A 22,857-nucleotide genomic window follows, 5' to 3' on the forward strand; every position below is an offset into this window, starting at 1 on the left:
ATGCTGTTCTGTTTTGACTGCACAATTCACCTTATAAGCCTGGAGAAACAGTAATATCTCTATCCACTCCTTTGTAAAATGCATATAACAGGGAGAACATGAGGCTTAAACAGTGCTCCTAATTAAAGTAATTCTGAATTTTGTGTTGGAAATTTACTGCTGTGTTATGTGCATCTATTGAAGGAGAAATATTTTTTCTTTTCCTCAGTGGGAAACAGTACCCTTTTTTCCATAAAATAGCATTCAAGGAAAAATATGTTGTCTTTAAAGGAAATTTTATATTTTAGTAAGATATTTTTAAAAGTGAAAAATATTGTTTTCATTAACATTTCTTATATGAAAATCTCCATCATTTCTAATCCACTTTACTTGTAATATGCTTCAGAATAAAAGTGCTCTATTAAATAATATATTAATAGCATGGTAAGCAGGTATACATTGTGAGACTCCATGAATTTCAAAAGAGGTAGGAGATGTTTTTAGGTGAACTAGTCTAAAGTAATATATCAATCAGTGCAATCTGAAAAGTGGATCATTCCATAATATCTATTGATAATCTTTCTATATTGGCTAATGAAACATTTGCTCTCTTCTGTATTATGGAAGAAAATACCAATATCTGATTTTTGTTTGCTACTGTGTTTTCAGCAGCAATTATTTTGTTAGACAGCTTAGAGATTTTTGTATTTGAGGTATTTTTTTTACCATTTAAAAGCCTATAACTTCACACCATTTGGAAAATGGGGTGACACAGGATCCGTGAAGTGAAACTCACAAGAAAAAGTCAAGCTAGTGAGAAACCACAAAAAGGAGAAGCCTATTCTTTAACTGAAACCAGTCACTCTGAATGAATCAGGCAAATTTCACAGACAAAAATAAATTAATAATGCTTGCTCTCTTAATTTTGAAAATATGTTTTTCCTTTGAAATCTCACTGGCAAAATTTAGGCATCTTCCCAATGTAATTTTAGAGTTTACTGCTTCTGAAGCTATCATCCCAAGTGAATTTATCACAACAAAAGTTGCACATGACAAAAGAATTGCATGTGCTTTTAGGGTAGAAACTCTGTGGAAAGAAACTCCAGGCCAGTGTTTGGACTTAAAGAAGGAAGTGTTATCTCACAGCAGTGTTTGAGATCTGTTTTGTCGTGCATATCCATTCAAAACAAAAGCTCCATGAGTTTGCTTTCTGGATAGTAGGACATTTCATTTCCCTTTTAACAGAAGGGATCACAGATCAAAGGAAAGCAGCCAGGTGGGTAAGAGAGAAACACCAGCATTTCCTGACCCCATTACTTGTTTACAGATAAACACCAGACAGCTGTAAAAGTGGCAATATGTTTTCACAAGAGCAAGAAGGAAATAGAATTGAATAAATTTAAAGAAACAAAAGTATATGGCTAAACTCGAAAGTCTTGAGTTTGTTCAATAATGTTGCTATTGTGATTTAGAACACGTTCAATATTATTTCTCTATCATTAATTTGTATTGTCTCATTTATTAAATTCTAATTAAAGAAGTTTTACTCTACAGAAGGTCTAAAGAAACCAGAAAGTCATCTATATGTAGTTTGGAGTGACTTTTCTGTGAGGGTCTGCAGCAGACCATACTACCAGGTCACCTCATGCAACAGAGAGTAATGACATTTGCACACTGTAGAGTTAGACATCCCACACTGAAAGGCCCTGACTGCAAATTCCACATTAAAATTACATTAAACTCCTGAAATATGCTGAGTGAGGCTCAGTTTCTTAGTTTGTTCCTCCTTCATGTTTCATGTGGTATATTTCTCAAACAGGGAACCCGCTCATTCTCTCTGTTTACCAGTATCTGCCTGATAAAGTAGAACTGAAAACACTCTGTTGTGCTGGAACGTGAAGAAGTTCAGAGTTCAAAACAATTGCTAGCTACAAAAATAAAGGAAGGCCTCTCCTATGAAATCTATGAACTCAAAACAGGGATACAGAACTAGTCGTTGCCAATAACTTTAACTTCATTTATCTATATTTGGCAAAAATTGTGCTGCAGCTGGAGATGAAATGCTGAGCTAAATAACTGCAGCGATGTGAGTTCCAAAACAGCAATTACTAAGCTGTGCTGCCTTGTGTAAGATTTTACTTTTATTTATTGTATTTAAAGAAACTCTGTATCTATGTACAGTACAACAAGAACTGCCTGATCAAATAATGCCTGATTGCAAGGCATCTCAGCTCCACTGTCAATATAACTCAGTGTTTAGCAAGGAGAACATGTTTTACATGAAGCCAGACTACAATGCTGTGCATGGCAGTTTTATAGTCCTACATACTTTTATATTGTCTCTAATTGCAAGGAGTAACTCCTATTAAACCTAAATTTGGCTTATCACAAATGATGAATGCATTTTGTTCTTAGTGTTAGAAAAGCTAGTAGTTTTAAAAGGCTGAAAGAAAGGTGCACAGAATCTCTTTCTTCATGGCGACGAGAAAAAAAAACCATTAATAATGTTGTTGGAGGAACTGCTCACCAACAGTATTTCTATCATCTTTTTAAAAAAGAGAACAAGAAAGCTGGGGGCATATTCCTGGCAGATGTTTCTGTTCTCAAAAGAGAAGCCCAAGTAGCTGTAATAATGGGTGTTCTGTGGTACTAACTCCACATATGTGTCTACTATCACAGTGCAGCCTCACAGTGGCCTCCCTCTAAAGCACTTCATCTGGGGACATGTTGACATTTCAGAGAAAGAAAAGGAGAAAATGAAGTGACATATGAGTATTCTTCTAGTTGTCCAAGAAAATGGATGCTGACACCATAAATCTCACTCCTTCCCAAAAAGTAATGTGACTGAAATAATATCACAATGCCAGAAAAGCTGACTAATTGTCTGGATTCCAAAACTGACATAATTTTTCCAAGATGACATAGTATTATTAGTAGTATCCAGTCCCTCAAACAGTGAGTTTTGTCCTCGTTGACCATATTTTTAACTCCCTTTCTCTTTACTCCCACAGACAGAAATTCTGATACACAGTCCTCCCTGCTTTCAATTTCTTGGTCATTCATGAGATTTTTAACCCTAACCAATACAAACTCTTTCACTATCGGTCATATTCTAGATTCAGTCAGCAGCATTTCTTTAGGACAAACTGCCTTTCAGCAGATGGTTCCCAAACATTTAGGGCCAGTGGATCTTTGCTGCCCTTCAAATTAATCAAAATTTACCTGCACTCTTATAATTTACTTGAAGGTAATAGAAAAATTCTCAATATATTTGCAGATTATCTCCCATGTCTCCATTGATTGACCATGAGTCACTGGTGAATACAAATCAACTGATCTATTAGAACTGGTGACATTTTTTCCTCATCATCTGCATCCTGGAAGCATCTAAGTCAGAGAAAGTAGCCACATGGGTTATAGTAGGTCATATTGCTTAATTTCGTGCTAACTTCATCAAGGTTAGATTTTTCTGTGCTTAGGGAGAACCAGGCTGGATCTTTATATGTCCTGGAATGCATTTCAACATACTGGTAAAGGCAAGAGATGGAGATTAGCCTCTTGCCACCTCCTCTGAAATTTTGGGCCCACCTTGTTTCATTGAATAAATGAAACCTTAGTCCAGCACTGTACAGAGAGATACATCTTTTGTTCTGATTTTTGTTACTCCAGTAGATCTTGTGATTCCATCCTCTGTTAAATTGCTTCATTTCTGAAGAGAAAGGAAATCAAAGCAAGCCGAGTAAAGGGATAGGAGTCCAGTATAGATCTTCAGAATTTTTGATGGAACTTATCCACCTTCCATTAGTGAATAGTTTGTCAAAGCCTGGCTTTTCTCTTTGTTTATCCATATGACATGTTACTCTTGCAGTTCCATGGACATAATGTAGAAATATTTCAGTGTTAACCTACAACTGCATCCCTACCAAAGTCATCTATATTTGTTGTCATAGTACTTGTTACTATAGGAGACATTTCAGAATGGAAATGAGGCATTGCTGAGAACATGCATCTAGCAGCCTTTTGCATCCCTAGATCAGCTCTGCTGAATTGACTGAGAAGCTAATTCTAAAATCCCTCTAACCTGATATTCCAGCCTGAGCAAATCAGTGATAGCTGCTCTTCACAGCCAGGTCCTTGTACCTTGAAGGACCTGAAAACCACATTGTAGTTTACTCTTCCTTTGTAGAGTCACTAAGAGACGGCAGAGTTAAACATTTCAACAGCTATTTTAAATTCAGTAAACCAAATGAGCCAAAGCATTCCAATATCAGTGCTAATGCTTTTAAAATACAGTTTGTTTTCTGTTTTTACATCAGAAAGTTCACACTTACATGGACATCCTGCTAAAAGAGAGAGACTGCACATATTTTTTCAGGGTAATCTAACTTGTACCAGAGGCTGCTAGGGATTAAGTGACTGGATGTTAAGGATGTTGACACTCTGATATATGGCTCTCCGCTTCTACTTTAACATCTTACAGCCATCACACATGTTCAATGTTGTTTGGGCTGTGGTGTTTCAACATAACACGAAGCAGGAACTACAGCAACATATAATTTACAATGGAGAGTCTACATTTTACTTTCACATATAGAACACATAGAGAATTCTTCCTTTTAAAGTAAAGTTTCCTTGTTCATTCATCACACACCACTAATCACCACCACTTAGGCGTCTTAAAGAAAACGATGTACCATGTATCAGAAAAACTGACAGGGCAAAACGACTAAAATTGAACACATCTGTACAAATTGTGAAGAAACTGCAGGACTCTTAAACAAACAATAATAATGGCAGTCACATTTATTTTCTAAAAATGGAATAATTCCCCTGCCATTTACGACAGTTTATGCACGTCCACAATTCTTCAAACTATTTTTGAGTTGTTCGAGACCTAGATTGTGGTTCTGTGTCTTTGGAAAGACCAACAACTAGACAAGAACATAACAAAATAACATCCTGGCTAACTCTTTGTGTTCAGCAGGATAATAGCACTAAGGAATCTACTCCTTGTGAACAAGGTTACATTCTGCTTCAAAAAGATCTTCGTGCACATGGATGTCTGATTGCACTTACTCTTTGCACTGAGCTTACTCTCCATTATCTAATTCAATGCCCTGAAGCAAATTACGTAATTATCTTTTGTTCCATTCTTAGCTATTAAATAGGAAAGACTATGGTGTTGAAACTTGTATTAATGTATATATCACCTTGATAATGGAATCACTTGGTGTCTTCTTCAAGCTGATGATATGCATTGGCTGTTCTTTGTCCACTACAGAGTTTTGCTCCTCTGGGCTACCTCCTCCTGGTGTCCCAGGTTCTCTGCAGCAGCCCAGACATAAAGTTTATGTCACCTCCACAACCACTCAGATAGAGACACAAGAAAATAATGTCTTCTAAAACAAGGAGCTTCTTCTGAAGCAGAAAGCCTTTCAGCTGAAATTCACGTGGTAAGATATAGACTGCTCACAAATTTTCCCACTCCTGCCTCAAGTAGACGTGCTTTGCCCTTCTAGAGACATGCATTCTCATTCACATGAGGTGCTGACATTTCCAAAAGATAGCTGCAGCGCAGGTAAATTACTGTCAAAGCAGCAAGGCAATTCCCATTTCCACACTCTTCTAATCTGCCTCTGCCTCACTTCAGCTCCTTATGCTGATTTGAGACAGCAATTCTTTCATTTTTAATGCCAGCTGAGGGCTGAGCTCACCAGCCTCTTAGCTTATGGTGTATCACCTCTGTGAAGCTCATGGGGGTTTTTTTGTTTATAGCACAGAATTCACTTTTGCCTGTTAAAAGAATAACTTTGCTCCATACATGGTAACATCCTGCATATTTCAACAAAGCACAGCATTGCTGTCATTCTGGCCTGACTATTGCCAGTGACTATTCAGATACCTCATAAACCTCATATTGAAGCTAAAGTATCTTTTACAAGGAAGTGCGCTATTGTTAGCTTGTAACCTTCAATCATCTAAAAGGACCAGGAAAATCGTATCATCGTGACTTGGGATTTCTGCAAGGAAATAACTGAGCTGGTCTTATTATTTGATAGCAAACATTTTCTGAAGAGAAACTATTGTCCTAACTTTTTTAAATAAGAAAAAATAAAACACATGAAAAACAAATTATGAGGCTTACTAGACTTAAGGCTCTCAATTTTTATTTTGTTGGTTGGCCTGTTGGGATTTTTTGCTTGTTATAGAGATATTTTCTTTCATTATAGAGAGTGCAATATTGTTAATAACAAAGGATATACTGTTGATGGTAGATCTGGTCTGAATATCTTTCAGCTAGCTTTCACTATAAGGTCAGAAATAACAGTTACGCTGTTATTAAATCCATATTCTAGCACAAATACCTTGCTAGCACTTTTCTTCATATGGTAGACAGGAGCTGAGGGGAGGCAATAGTGAGGGACAATAATGTAGAGTCTCATTCATCCTAAAACATTGCATAAAACTTAGTTTGTAATTTTCATCGGCCATGCTGAACTGTTTCCTCCTAAATTCCCAAGAGAAGCCAGGTGAATCAAGAAAGTATAAGACTGAAGATTAAACAGATTTCCTTTCCTACACTTGCACTCAGATGAGGGGGAAGGGCTTCAAAAAACGGTTATTTTAACTGCTTTTTTTTTGAGAGAAAAAAAATTTCAAAATTTAGATGGTGCCTTTTAATTTGCTAATTAACAACTTTTACTGTGGAGAATACTGCCAAAATGGCTGAGATTATTTGATAAAGATTCATTAGAGAAGAAGAAAAATAGAAATTCAAGGAATGAAGATCTTAGATAATTCAGAATGTTCCAATGAAGCCAACAGAGCCAAGGATGCAATTTAGGGTACATAGTTTCCAAATTTTCGTTTCCTGTATTTTCACATATTGCCTACTAAAGCAGCCATTACGAGCAACTCGATAGGTGCTGTGGGCTGATTATATCACAAATCAAGATCAGGTGAAATAACACGCAGCATTTGCCAAGAAGTATAATTTCGGGAATCCTGAAATTATTTCTGGATTTACACTGAACAAGTGCAATTAGGGTTTGAGAGCTAGATGCTGATAATGTTGCTAACTATCACTCTGTTTACTTACTCTATTCCAATTATTACAGCCCGACCCAGACACAGGAGACTGGTTCCATTCTGTCCTTCACTAAACACAATTTTAATCCAAACCACTTTTCTCCAAAAAGAATGCCCAAAGACATTGAACTAGGCATTTAGATTATTCAGACACTCTCTACTGTTATTTTAATATTCCTTGAGTTGACAAGAAAATAGCCCAGTAGCCGAGTGGCTACTGAGCCTGTAGACTACCTTAGCCTCAGGCACTGTTCTGAACCAATAACAACACGATCTGAATGTTATGTTAAAATCTTCCATTTTTTCAAGTGAGTATCTCAACAAAAGATACAAATCTATCTAAACACTAACCTCCTCAATCTGTTTCTGGTGATGTCTCACATTTATTTGTTATTTATCAATCCAGTGAGTAAATCACAGTTTAGCCCAGTGGTCAGGGCATTGCTCTAAGAACATGAAAGTAGCTTTTCATCCTCTTCCAGTGATAGTCATCAATGCAATCGAACCAGTAATGACTTAAGAGCATTTTTACCAGGACACCTTAACCAGATGGCTCACATTTTCTACTATTAGTAAGACACCAGGATTCAGTCTTCACTAGGAGAAAAGAGGGAATGTCTCCCACACTGAATAAATAAATGATCAATACTTCAACAGACTAAGCATGGAGGAGAAGAGTGGTAAAAAGGAGATAATAATGGAAAATGACCCTGTCTCAAATAGACAGTAGGTTAAAAGTGGAATTAAAATTCAACCTCCTGTCAGCGAAGGCAGGCTCAGTTACTACAAAGCCTTGCCTGCCCTCACTTCTTTTGCTGCTAGTTTTCCTACCTTGTCAGACCCATTCCTCAAGCCACTTCACATCACCCGGCTTTAGAGCCCAAACAAGCATTGACAAATTGTCCCAAAGCTCCATTTCTGGAGACATTTCTTCCTCTTAATCTGGGATAGGTTCTAAGATAGCTGAGGTGAAACATCCCTCCAGATTGCAGTGTTTGACTAAAACAGTGGCCTATAGTGGTGAAACTGAACTAGGATGACTTTTTTTCAGATGCCTGAACTACACAAGAGAAATCTGTATAATCCAACTGCCCTGTCCACATAAAACACCTGTTTACCCTACAAAGACATCATGATAGTTACTGCATGTTTCAAAATCTTCAGAAAAGGCATCAAGTATGCCCTATTTTCACCACTTTGCAGTCAGATTCAAATTCATTTAGAGGTTGCTATTACTCTTCAGTTCTTCAGAAATCCATCCTAAATTTTTACCGAAGTTTCAGTTAACAAAGACTACGTTCCAACAACACAGTAACCATCCTTAATAGCTGGCTTTTTAATGGCATCCAAGACAAAGAATAGAAAATGTTTCAGGGATGCTGACCAAAGAGAGGTGCCCTCTCTTCATGAATAAGAGAAAGCAAAAAGCACTCCACAACTGAGCATACTCACCAGCTGGAAGAGATGGAGAGGCAGCAGGCAGGTGCAAGAAAAGTCATTTTGGGGCTCTAGCTGGTTTTCTCTGTATTCCAAAGGACAAAGAGCAGAAGAGCTTTCTGTGAAAAGAAATAAATCTAGATTTAGTCCAGAACTGACTAGTCAATTTAAAGGGACCAGAATCCAAACTCACTCATTTTTAAGGATTAGGCCCATCACACACACACTGTTTTTCAATATTGTTCTCTGCAATAAAAATTGAGATTGTTTTCTGAACAGGATGCCAGCTGCTTCCTGTTCATGCTACTAATACATAACACTGCCATTGTATCACATCAAGGGATCCTCACTCTGATCACCAGCCAGCAGAACAAATGCACTATATTAAGTAAATCCTCATAAAAGGCTACAGAATCAATTGGTGTAATTCAGCCTAGTCACACTGTCTTCAGCAACATTTTACTCCTGCTTAGGACCTAATCTGATTCATAATTTATCTTTCATGTGATTAACTAATTGCTGTACACTTATAAATAGGAAATCCAATTCTATAGGTTATGCACGGATCACATAGTTAGTCACACTTACATATTATAAACTCAGGTGCATTTGCAATGAAAAGGTACAAAAACAGAAGAAACCTCCCTGTGGCATGAGTTGTCTTGCTCTCCCTTGCCATAAAGAAGCAATCTCTGACCTTCTGCAGCTCTTACTGTGAACATTCCCTTCCCTCCCAAGAGGCGATCTTCCCCAAGAAGCCACGGCCTCATTCCATGTAACTCAAAACTGCTGTTACCATGGTTAATATTTCTGACTTGATTGGCACCACTAGTAATTGAACTGCAGTCTCTTGAGCACAGCAAGCTCTATTCATTAGCCCCTATTGTGTTAGGACACTGCATCAACCCACATTATTTTTCTGTGTAAAGGGGAAAAATCAGCCATGAATACAAAGTTATGTTGCCACACAAAATTTTGCAGTTTTGCTGTTGGATTAATTTTGTGAGATTAAACAAAATATTGCACATAAATTTTATTTATGTCTATAACAGTACAATATGGGAAAAGGCACCTTCATTTTCACTGCATAATATTATGTACATCTAAAACCCAAAATAGTTCAGTATCAGCTTTATGAGAAGACTTTTGGTTTCGTCACAAATTAACAAAACCTTTGCAGTCTTCTGTATATTTTTCTCCTACTTAATATAGAGTTACACTTTATATGAATTTTCTGATTTGAGTCAATATGTGACAGAATGCTATATAAGTAATGAAAAGAACAATATACCAGAAGTTTTCCTCTGGTAAGGAAACAAGACAGATAAGCTTTAAAATTCAGCTTTCAACTGCCTCTTCACACAAGGATATTGTGTATTTTATATATTTTAGTAGTTTTTATAGATGACACTAGTGTATATGTAAAGGAATTAGACCAATTAGAAATTACTTAATAAACCCTGTCAAATTGGAGCTGACATTTTAATAGAAGTAGACAAAATATGAGAAATATTTCATCTTCTGATCCCATTAACACTTCCATAAATTAATAACCTCCAACATCAAGGAGATGGCCATACAAGCAAATTGTTCCAGAATTATCCTTCTGTTCATCCTGCTGCATTTTTAGTGTAATAATGACCCTCTTGGTTTCATCTTAGCAAAAATTTTCATATTTTGTCTGTTTTATCTCTTCTTCCTTTCTCCCTTAGACAGGACCATGAGACATATCTGAGAAATATTCATAACATTGATTTTATTCCCATGGGGAAAAGGGGGGAAAAAGAACACAGTAAGAGAAATAGAGGTGCTAAAGGAAAAAGTTTTGGCATTGTGAGACGGATCTTGGAAGACTAAAGAGTTTGCAGGGCTACAGAAATGTGAGCTAGAGAAAGGTGGATGCAAGAGAGAGCAAGAGAAAATGTCAGATATTGACAGTGGAAAAACTGCTTCTCATCATATCTTGTCATTAAGTGGAGTAAGATATTCTTCACACTCTCAATGCCAAGATTCTCACCTTTCCAAAATTTACACTCTGTTGAAATACCAGTAATTTATTCCCAATTCCTTCAGTTTCCAGCCTCACCTGAGTCCACTGTATTATGTAGAAACAAATAAGTGTACAAGGACAAGTCACACAGAATCACACATGTTCTAGCAGAGACTCACTCATACAACAAAACAGTGCAAAAGGTCAGCACTGAGAGAGTTGCCTCCCCAAGGGACGGATGTTCCTGTCAGTGGTTCTGACTTGTTTCAGCTCTCTCTGAGAGTGTTCAGTGCTTGGAACATCAGAAAAATCTAGTTGTGTCCCATTTTACACAAATGACTATAGAAGCACACAAAATTGGTGGCACTGTATATTTAGATCCTTTTCCATAGCAAATAGATAATAACACTTATCTTTCCCTTTATCATTGTGAAGCTTACTTTATATTTGCAAGGTATTTGGTTGATAAGACCAGCAGTTGCCAAAAGAAAATTCATGGTACTGTGAAAATTCCTTATCTGGTCCATGCCTGCTGCTGGGACTGCATATGAGGAGCAGTAAGAGTGACAAATAGACTGTGAAATGCAGTATTAACTGAACCTGCTTCATTCTGAGTGAGTGAGTCTCTGATACCGAATATGCTGGTTGAGCCAGCCTAGCAAGGTTCTGAGGACACGCACTATTTCCGCTTTCCCCACATCAAGTGTAGATTAGATGGTCCAATAGATTTAAAATTAGAGAGAGTACTGGCCAGCAGAAAATAACAAAATACTCATTTCTCAGGGGAAAAAAGCTTAAAACTAATTATTGATCATCTGTCTCATCCATCAGTCTCTGTCCATGCCATTCAATAACCTATGTAGGCACCCTCTGGAAAACAATTATATGTGATCAAGTAACAGTTTTCATAACACACGTGCCAATGGATATGTCTGCAGGAGCAATATTGCATTTATTGTGTTATAAATTAGTATTGTGAGATCCAGAGATCAAAGCCTGGGGATCCCACAATACTAATGCATTCATGCTTCTGATTGCCTCATTTCCCAACTGTAAGTTGTTTTAAATGTAATCTTTCATTTATTTATCTTTGAGTGTGCATAATCTATACAGCTACATGTCTTCTTATATTTAGTCTGCATTTTAAGGTTAAACTGGTAACTTGATGCACCAGCCCACATTCAGCACCAACAGCCATGTGCTCCCAGAGCATGGGCATGCATGGCTCCTGTAGCTTTCTGCCTTCTTTCTTTATTTCTCCCCATCTCTATTAGGAAGAGCATTGCCAGCAGGTAGAAGGGGGTGATCCTCCCCTCTACTCAGCCCGGGTGAGGCCACACCTGGAGTGCTGTGTCCAGTTCTGGGCTTCTCGATACAGGTGAGACATGGAGCTCCTGAAGCAGATCCAGCGGAGGGTACAAAGATCATTACTTGGCAGGAACACTTCTTTTACAAGGAAGGGCTGAGGGAGCTGGGCCTGTAGACTTGAGAAGAGGTGACTGAGTGTGGTCTCATCAATATCTCTAGGTATATGAAGAGAGGGTGCCAGAAGGATGAAGTCAGGCTCTGCTCAGTGGTGCTGAGCAATAGGACAAGAGGCAAAGGGCAGAAACAGACGCACAGGACGTTCTATCTCAACATGAGGAAGAACTCTGTTGTCCAAGTGACCATGCACTAGAACAGGTTTCCTGGAGGGGTTGTGGAGTCTCCCTCACTGGACATATTCAAGAACTATCCAGACACAATCCTATGCAATGTGGTCCAGGATGACCCTGCTAAGCAGGGAGGTTGGACCAGATGCCCCACTGTGGTCCCTTCCAACCTTACCCAGTCTGTGATTTCTGCTCTTCTCACAGCCTCATCACCATGTAGGATTTGTAGCATTAAGTAGCCCCACAGATGGTCATCTATGCATTAACTATGCATTTTTGTGTTTCACAATTTACACAGTCCTCTTCAAGCTCCTGCTGGGACCCCTGCAAGCAAATCTCATGTATGAGCAGACTGGTTATTTTCATGCCAGTCAGCTTTCTTTCTTTTTTTTTGGCCAACACGCCTGCTACATAAATAATCATGGTTTAAGAATAGAGCTAAATTCTATTTCTCTGTTTGACATGCTGAACTAACTGTGAATATTCTCAGCTCAGCTTTTCAGAGCAGTTTGTAAACAGCACAAAAACCAGATGTGACTCAAAGGACACTCTCTTGTAAATATAAAAAGTCATAATTCAAAGTACAATGTAATTCACACCAATTTGAGCTTTCCACTTTAATGACAACAACCCTGACCTGACAAATACTACTGTGTAAATTTGTATAAAATTGAGTACATTACAGGGTCTCAAAATCATAGTCACATTATAATAATAGCACTGGACTTTTCCCTGGAGCCCAGTATATACACACAGATTTTCTAGAGCTCCTGAGGAATGTAGGTGTATAGGCACTACTGAAGGTCAGTGAGATTTCCATGGCTAAATCCCTAAGATATGTTGGAATCAGTCCCTTGTAATTAATAATTCAGGTACCATATACAGCTGTTCACTTCTATATTTTAATATAGATGAAACAATAGGCTTCATTTGGACTGATCCTGAATCACACCTGCTTACATAACTTTACAGAGAGGTAATACATGTTGGTAAAGTCATCTCTACTAGGAGAGAGAACATCTGAGTCTGGCTGTGGCTGTTTATTATCTTTGCTTCTATTCTCTTGGGTTTTTCTCTTTATCTTCAACATTTCCCACTCTCAAGATAATTTTTTCATGTATATTTTGTTATACACAGTGGTTTTCTTCTTGGCCACACACTTTTCTCTCTGAATCGCCAGACTGGATTCAGAAGGTTTTAGTGACTTAGCTGCTTCCTTCTCCAAGTTGTATTTGAGATCATGACAACGGCATTTGGGTTAACTCCTTGTTTTCTGATAGAACTGAAGCAAAATTAAATGTGTTTGTTAGCCAGACACTAGGGAAGTTTTTGAAGTTAGAGGTATGTCTGTGTTACCAGAACACTGTCAGGGACAAAAGAGACAGTCACACTACCCCTGCAACCCTCCACCCGTACCCATCCAGATTTACTCTCCCTAACTTCCCCGTACATGTAAGTGGGATTCTATCCTGGACAGGCTTGCAGAGCCCTCTGATCAGCAGCATTCATTACATTAGAACAGTTTTATCCATTACAGCACAAAATCCATCAGTGAAGGAGCAAATCATTGATATAACGCATGAAGCAATGTTGTGCCTGCATTATGGAAAGGGAGTGCTCCTTGAGCAAACATCAGGTGCTGGGGAGAAACCCCCAGCAGGAGACTGCACATGAGGTCTTCTCCCTGAGAGAAGAGGTGAGCCCCTGAGAGATGACAGACATGGATACAGATCAGTGCTGCAGAAGGGCTACACAAAGAGATGTGCACTGGAGAGCGGCTGCTGGGACACGCTGCTCACTGCTACATTTTGGATTCCAGTGAATAAAATGGTCACTGTTTCAGTCCACAAATGTGAGGAACAACTGCAGCAGAGTCCAGGTGTATGAATGCTGTTCACTGCACTGATATTGAAACAAAACATTTGAAACTATTTTGTTTGAGTATTCAAACTAACAATAAAAATAAAAGCCATTTTAGTAAAATATTATCTTAATGTTTGACCCAGAGTCCCAAAGACATGGGCCATGTGAGGATCGAATCCTCAGTGTTCAGCTCCTTCAAACCTGGAAAGCAGTAAGATTTAATTATTTTATGGCTGGAAGATAAATAACAATCCCTGTAGGAAACTGCAAGTAGTATTGCAAAAGATTAGCCTTATTTGGTTTTGTTTTCTTTTACACAGAGTGACATAGTTGCTGAATCATTATTAATAATTGTTTATGTCACAGTAATGCCTTTAGCAACCCTCCAGGACAAATACTAGAAAGGATAAACCCTAAGCAATAGCTCCAGCAGAGAAAGGGAGATTTTGTTTTCCCTGAAGCTGGAGCCTCTTGCACCTACAGTTGAGCTGCTCCCCAAACTGCCAATGCCACCCGTGTGTGTGATACATGGGGTGCTACTGAGCAGGTGGTACTGCTTTCCTTTCTTCTGCTGCAGAAACTCAATCACCCCTCAGATCCTTAAGTTCCCAAGAGATCTGTCAAGGAAAATAAAACAAACCTGGCATGCACTCAGCTATGATAGTCAATCTGAATAATTCCCTAGCTTTGGTATCAGGCACCATGCAGCTCCCACTCACCTCAGTAGGAGGGAACTGGCCCTGTGCACAGCCCAATTTATCAACATGATACATGAAGTCTGTCTGGAAGATAAACAAGGGGACATATTGTGGCGACATACAAACTCTTCTCAAGTTGTGCACCCTAGGAGATAGATTACATGATGAACATGTGCAGTGTGCCTTTTCCAGCTTGTGCTTCTGAGCTGAACTGTGATGTCCTTCCTGAAGAAAAGCTGCATTTTATCTCACAGATAAAGCTGGCTACCCTTTCAGGAGAAGCCTCTCAAAATTGGGTTCTCAGGTACTCGAGTGCCTAATGAGAAGACGTTCATAACCCTTTGCCTGATGACATTTTGTGTTGTCTTTCTCTTTGAGGAGAGGTGAAGCTGTGTATTTCCATTCAGATGAAGACAGGGGAAAAGGAGAAGCCTTATGATGTAAAACAATCACAGACCCTGCCTGCCTCCTACCAAAGCTGTTTGCAAAGGCAAATCCACCTCAGTTCCATGCTTCCCCTCTAATTCACCATCACTTGAGAGAGAAAAGCAGACAACACACAGTAATTTCTAAAAGGCATTAGGAGTAATATTGTGACAAACAAGTCAGCAGCATTTCAACACCTCCAAACACAGAATGGCAGAAATTTGCCTGTCAAAGCACAGCTACAGAACAATTTCTGGACTTGCCATCCCCAGTGTAAAGTATGAAGGTGGGAATTCTCCAGGAACCTGAAAGACACATAAAGACAGCTTCTCTTCTCCCAGCCAAATTAATCTGGGGATCTTTTCACTTCTTATGCCTTTGAAAACTTACCCTCCAAATGTAGTGGATGTTAGAGGTATTATGAAATCTGCTACACCTGGACTGCGCTATTGCTGACAACAGATTATCTGTAGATAGTAATCTTTTAATAACATATTTCAAATTATCTGTTCTCCTTTTGTCATTGATGTGTTTTCATATGCTCCAAATTCATTATAAGTATTGATGCTAATCTGGCTGAAGAAAACAGGTTAGCATGGGAGTTTTTAAGAAACCAGTCACAAAAAAAACTCTCTTAAAAATAAATATATTCATATATGGGGAATATACTATTGAGATAGGTAGACAAACAAAAAGGTTGGCACTGGATATATATTTAAAATGCTAGGTGCCTTAATCCAGCTTTTTACGTTCACACTACTTACTCCAAGGCTACATGAATTTGTATCTTACCTTTTCAGTCCCAGGAACAGGCAAAAGTCAGTGTCCTGAGACCTCCAACTCACATAAACTCTTTCATCAGGTTGCCTACTGCTCCCTTGCAACCGTGCTGCCCTAACACTGGAGTCTCTCTAGGTAGCACGTTTGAGCTGCTCAGACACTAGGCCAGCTGGATGCTATCACCAGGTACAGAGTATCCAGACCTGTCCGTGAGGAGTATCCTTTTGCCCTAAAGCATACAATTCGGCCCTTGAGATCTTAGGTCCTCAGTGGTAGCCACTAGGTTACCCCAGGGCTGCAAGGCTGGTACCTGAGTTTGGCTCTACTGGGCTCCAAGGAAAAACCAAAATGTACTGGTAATGGCCTATCTCTGCTCCAGCCTCATCTGTGTTTTGTTACAGCTATGCAAATACGAGCAAACTAGAGACCTTTTTCTCACTAGAGATCTTTCCTTAAGCATGGCCCAGCCCTCATTCAGACATAGTCAAGACCTGAAAAGGATGGCCATATCCTAATTGCTTCTTAGGGATGGTTCTTGTTACGTGTTCTGTCACCACCCATCTCCAGCTAGGTGCTGGTTAAATCCACTACAGGGGCCTTGCTTGGCAGTTTATGTGTGGACAATCACATGCCAGTGATTGAGCATACACTGTTAACACAGGTTAGATGTAGCTTCTGTGTCCCCAACTGCCAGGGGAGAGATGAACCCGCTCTTGTCCTGGGCTGCCAGCACAAAGTCTCACCGGGGCCCACTCCACTCAATATTCAAAAAAAATTTGGGTCCACTTTTTGCCCAAACACACTCGCATACGGTGGACAGGAAAGCCTGGGTGGCATTTATTAACACTGTGGCTGGTAAAATGAGACTTGGAAAGTGGTTAGAACTAGGACTAGCTAAGGGGTTGTACGTGAAAGTGTGTATCAAGACATTCCAAAAGAATCAAAAGTAATGGGGCCTCTACATAATGTCAATAGATGTCAGAGCAGCCCAAAAGATTAATGAAACAGAAGGCACAGTTTTGTCACTTTGATACTCAGCTTCCATGCAGCCTTTTAAATTAGCCTCCTCAAAATCAAACACACTCCTCTCTGCAGAGAACCACAACACGCAAAAAGGAATATGCAACGCAATTTGGGGAGACAATATTGGGCTGGAAAATTTTGGACTCTTTCTCTTACAGACACAATCAGTGCCAGTGTTGTGTATCTGCCTACCTGCACGAACGAAATAATTACCAGACTACAGCATTCTGCAGTAATGATCATTAACTGCAGTAGCAATATTGCAGACTCTAGGGCCTTATTGTAATCCTCCTCATTTCAGTGTTAAACTACTCTAACTTCATTAGCTTCACTGGAGATACTCCACTTTACACCTACATAATTGAGAGCAGAATCAAGCCTCCACTGCTGTGGAAAATACTGGGTAGTGCAGCACTTTTCAAATAAAATGTAATTAACATGAAATTCTAGATCCATATTGCAATTTGCAGAATGATCACTGTGGGTGCAACATGACTTCCAACTCCCTCTCTCATCTTAATTTAGTTAGAAATAGGGCTGCTTGTGTAATATTTTCTCCATAGCAGGAAACAGAGGCATATTTCTTTTTCTTTTCCTATTGTTATTTTTTTCTCTTTATAAATCTTTGTCAGCAAAGGATTACTAGCTCACCTGAGAGAGGCAGTTAAAGTCAGATACTTGCCCATAATTAGGGAAACTTGGAATCCTTGACAGTGAACACCTGGCTTCTCATTACTACCTGAATTTTATACTTCCAAGTGTTAATCTCTCCTCAGGGTTTGCCTTGGAGTTTCATTCTGGTATTCAATGAAACCATCAGGTTTTCCAGGCACTGACACCTTTGAAATGTTTTCCACATGGGAACCAATATGAAACATGTGTGATTATTACTGATTTCGCTGTGTTGATTTCTATTATGGTAGCACCCTGGAAAAATAGTACAGACAGCAGTAATAAAATCTTTCATTGAATAACTTCATACAGCGGGAAGAGTTGTGTTTAAAGGGGCTGGTTTGATGTGAGGAAGGGGTGGGCATTGCTATGATGAATGGTGTTCTCATGGTTATAACTTGGTTTAAAGGACTCTAAGAACTTGCACACTTTTAGCCTTGAGAGTAAGTTCTACCAGCACTTCTTTCCTCTTAAAAGCCATCACTGCTGCCATTCCTCATAGCTCTAGATGAAATACATGGGCTAGCTGGGAGCATGCTGATTGTGAAATCCCAGCTAACAGGGCTACAGTTCAGGCAGATTACTGTAATTTCCTTTACTTTACTGGATGCAGAGTTTTCTTCCCAACCTTTACCAGCCTTATGGGCAGGAAAATTTTCTCATTCCCACAAGACCAAATGTGCTGGTAACTTTGTACTTTTTACTCCAGACATTGGAAAACCCAGGCAAAAAGGATATCTCTGGGGCTTTTCTTCTGTTAATCAGAAGGATTTACTATCCTGTATCTGAATAAGAGTTGTTTAAATCACTCCAGGCCCAAAGCTTTTACTGACTACTTCAAGGCAATAGAGGTAATAAGAAGTCAAAATCTTCTGAAAGAAAAACACCAAAGAGTTTTCATGCAGCTGAAACTCACCCAGGAACATGAAAACAAATTATTTTTAAAAAACTGCATTTGGTTTTGGGAAGCATCAGGCGCCAATGAGAAGAAAAACACCCAGGTTGTCTTTCCTTGATCAAGTCTGATGCACTTGACAATTTTTAAAATTTTCAGTGAAGTCAGGAAGAGCAGACTTACTGCAGGAGTAAGTAGCATGCTCAGTCAAAGAAAATATGTAAAACGTTTTTGGGATCTGAAGTGGAAAAAAAAGGAAGCAAAGCAGTGGAAGACTTTGTGACTGATCTAAGCCTGAGCATCTGAATTAGTAGTATTTAACTGATAAAAGAACAGTTGTCATGGAATCGCAGAAGAAAAATACTGAAGAAAATTGAGAAACCCCAAGTTTACCTATGGTGAGCTTTATATGTGAAATTAAGCAAGAACGCAAAAAGAAATGTAATCAAAACATCAAAAACTCCAACGTCCTGATCAAAGTAGTCTTTGTCTTGAAGGTAAGTAACAAAAAAACAGAAAACACCTTTGAACTACAAGTTCAACTCAGGTTCCAATGTCTAATGTGTCAAAGACACTAAAGATGAGCATCACATATAGTCCAGTAGAACAAGAGAGTTTATTCTTCACAGGAGATGCAGGAAATTTCATGTCCCTATTTCCCAGAACTCAGCTTCATTTAAAAACAACATGAGTCCAGTTCTCACCACTGACAAAGGACACCTGAAATTTTTTCCCTGGAAAATAACATTTTCTTTCTTTAGTTGCACAATTATTATTGAAGGTCTGGGTACAGGCCTGGGACACACTGCTGCATATACTTTGAAGGAGACTACGTAAGCTTGTTATCAGAAGTGGAATGCAAGCATGTTTCCCCAGACCTTTTGTGAGGTCCAAGATGTATGGCATTTCCCAAATTCCTTGGGGATATCCAATAATCTTCCCAGTCTCCTGGTTGCTTGTGGAGTAGCTACAGAGTACTGACTCCTATTCAGCTGAGCTCAGGTTAAAAAAACAAATACGTCTTCATAAATATATGCTTCAGATTATTCAGAAAATAAAAATAAAATAAACCAAAAACAAACAAAAAAAGCCACATATACCATAGGAAAAGTGTACATTATATACCTATTTGTATGTCATGCAAGGTAAAGTTTAACTTAGGTGCTTCTTTCCTCAACACTTTTTCAATCTCCATTGACTGTTTCATTTCCCGCATTAACCCCCTTCTCCTCAACTCCCTACAGCATCTTTCCCCTCTCTGTTGTAATACCCCTCCTGTCTCTGCCTTTGATTCTATGCAAATTTGGGTTGTCTGGGGTGATGATTATAGAACTGAAAATAGAGTAATACAATAGTCCTGTGCTAGAGCTTAAGACTCATACAAAGCACAGAGGATCACTACCTGCTCTGCTGGGAGCATTTCTGAGCACTCAATGCACCTTGTGCAATTCTTCAGATCTTACTATTTCTTACAGTTATGTGTGCCAGGAATTAATTGCCTCACAAGGCTACAGGGCAGATTTGTGTAACTGGGACTGCTGTCTTGCATCACACACATGTGCCCTGGAATGACACTATGCCAGCTTTCCCACACTCAGCCGTCATTGATCTAATTGTATCTGCATATAGATGGTGGTATGTGTCATTTGATATTTCTGCAAGTCTCACTTCCTTTGACATCAGCTTCTCTCATTACTATAGTTCTCAGTATTTTTGCTAAAAATCCTCCATAGATGAGGTCATGAAATATGTTATGGTGATGCCTCCTGTGAAGAGTTGGTGGCTCTGCCCCAGCAAAACTCAATTTACTCATGAAGTTACAAGGCAAATTGTTGGGCTCTGAAATGTTTCTATTAATTCAACTCAAGGGTTCTCACAAGATGAGGAGCTCTGAGGAAACACTAATCTTAACAGCCATGATTTTATCAATTTTCCTGGCTAAGGAGACTGACTGATGAACCAGCTTTTACTGCCTGCCAAGAGAAATGAGGAATAAAAAGAAAATCCCAGAAGGTTTTAGATACATGCACAAAAGTGATGAAGGAAAAGGGTCAAAAAACTCATAGGACAAAGAGATATGTAGATTCATGTGATGGGGAGCATCTGACTTAGCTAATGGATCAGCTCAAGAGGTGGAAATTCTGTCTTGTACAGAAAACAAGAGAAATATCTAAACAGAAGCAAGAGCACCAGCTTCCAGCACAAATGCTGTACCAGGGGAATAAGGAAAGGGCAAAAAAATGTGTATAGGATTTATCATATTTATCTTATGCTAGTAAGTAAGGAGCAAAAGAAAACCTGAACACAGACCTTTCAGACATTATTAATAAATATACCGATACCACTCTGTATACTTGAAATATAAAATAGCATGCTCACATACTTGCCACTAGTGATTTCTAAGAAAACACATTTAAATTTGTGAAGTCTAGAGAGTTGGTGTTTTGTTTAGTGGAGGGAACCAAAAAAAATGTTGTTTTGGATGAGAACAAATGTTTCATTTTGTGTTTTCCAATTCAGTCAACAACAAAATATACTTCATTGCTAGCATCACTTGTGTGTCAGGCACATACACAAGAAAACAAAAAACATAGATTTATGTTGTCTGTTGCACTGGAGAAACCCAAGGGAAAAATCTGTTTGACAGGCAAAAAAAAGGAAAACAGAGAGGGAAGAATTCTTATTTCAAAATCTCTAACTGGATTAAAGTGACAGGGAACAAATGACTACAAGCCTCAGAAGCTGAGGACTTCCATCTCTAGGTGTGCTGGTGTTTTTATTATGAGCCTCCACTTCAAATATAACCACAGAAATGAAATTGATTTTCTGGTTTTATGACCTTTTTAAAGGCACATTAATGTTCTACATAACTGAGTATTTGCACAGTACTTTATTATGTGAAATACCATTAATTTCAATGGGAGTTTGTGTAGTATGGTAACGATGTCATTAAACAGTGCTGTTAAACTCATTGGGCTATTTACCATCCTGAATTACACCTGGACACCCCGTCCCCCTGAGCAGCATGGCCTCTCCCACACCTCTGTACCTGACTCATACAGTGTGCCCCTGCTCCCCCTGGCTAGCAGGGGCCAAAGACCAAAACTCAGCAGCTGCAGGTAATGACTAACAGGAGGTTTTGAGACATTGCCCATGTTAAATTCATCTGCACAAGAGCAGGATTTGTCCAAAAGACACTTACCTTTACTGTGTGGCTGTGCCATGAGTTGGAATGGTTTCATTTATCTCTCTATCCTAAAATGTCCCGGGTTTATTCTCACAAGACCTTTGTGAAGAAGAAAAAGAGCAGCTTAATTCCATGGGGTTAAATTAATGCACACACATAAGATATGATCTGCACACAACAAATTCTTCCAGCAGCCTGAGCCCTGAGCAGCATCCTGGCCAGAAACTGCTTTACAGACACATTACTCCTGCAACCAGTGGGAACATAAGTATATGACATGTTTTATAGGCGATTATTTCCATTTTAATCCATGGATAATAAATTGCATGTTCAAGAATTTCCAAGACTTTGTCCCTTTAATGTTGAGGCATTACAATGCATCTTCAGGAAATGCTTGGAATAGGGGGGTTGAGTAAACTACACCATCTTTGAAGTAGTTTAAGGAGGTATTGTGTTCAGCATCACTGCTCTAAGGTATCATCAAACCTCTTTCCTGTGTGTGCCAAGCTGAGAGAAGAAGACCTGTTTTCCTTACTATTCTATCCATGCTGCTTGTCTTGAAGAGAGGAGAGAAACTGATGCACAGATAGATTAGGGAATGAGAGGCTGGAATGCAGCCCTGAGGGAGGAGATCTGAGGGTTTTGATTGGTGATAAACTCAATTTGAGCCAACAATGTTCAGTCAAAAGCACCAACTATATACTTGGAGTGCATTGAGCAGAACGTTGCTAACTGATCTGAAGGGATTGTCCCACTATACTCAGCACTGGTGAAGCCTCACCTCAAGTACTGTGTGTGGCTTTGGGCTTCACAATATCAGAGGGATATAAAAGGTTTAGAGAGTGCCCGAAGGAGGGCAACAGAGACAGAGAAAGGACAGTTGGATGTGACTTAGGAGGATTGGCTGAGGGTCCTAGGTTTGTTCAGCTCAGAAAAAAGGAGACTGAGCAGGGACCACATTCCTGTCTGCAACCCCTCTGCAGAGAGCAAGACACTGATCTCTTCTGCCCAATGTCTGGTGACAGAACACAAGGAATGGCTTTAAGCTGCATCAGATGAAGCTTGGACTGAATATGAGGAAAAGGTTCTTCCCTGAGAGGGAGACCGAGCACTGAGAGAAACTCCCCAGGGTTTAGGTCATTGCCCCAGGCCCCCTGAGTATTCAA

The 22,857-nt window shown here is 39.2% G+C and overlaps 1 long non-coding RNA gene across 1 annotated transcript; it reads right to left on the minus strand.

Annotated features, from left to right (window-relative positions):
* Positions 1–5,194: 5,194 nt before the first annotated feature.
* Positions 5,195–21,897, minus strand: LOC132325845 (uncharacterized). The gene is made up of 3 exons (XR_009486045.1): positions 21,707–21,897; positions 8,521–8,624; positions 5,195–5,304 (listed from the first exon to the last, which is right to left on the minus strand). It is a non-coding gene; the product is annotated as an uncharacterized LOC132325845 (long non-coding RNA).
* Between the last annotated feature and the right edge of the window lie 960 nt (positions 21,898–22,857).

The sequence above is a fragment of the Haemorhous mexicanus genome, chromosome 3 (assembly GCF_027477595.1).
Source record: "Haemorhous mexicanus isolate bHaeMex1 chromosome 3, bHaeMex1.pri, whole genome shotgun sequence".
Lineage (NCBI taxonomy): Eukaryota > Metazoa > Chordata > Aves > Passeriformes > Fringillidae > Haemorhous > Haemorhous mexicanus.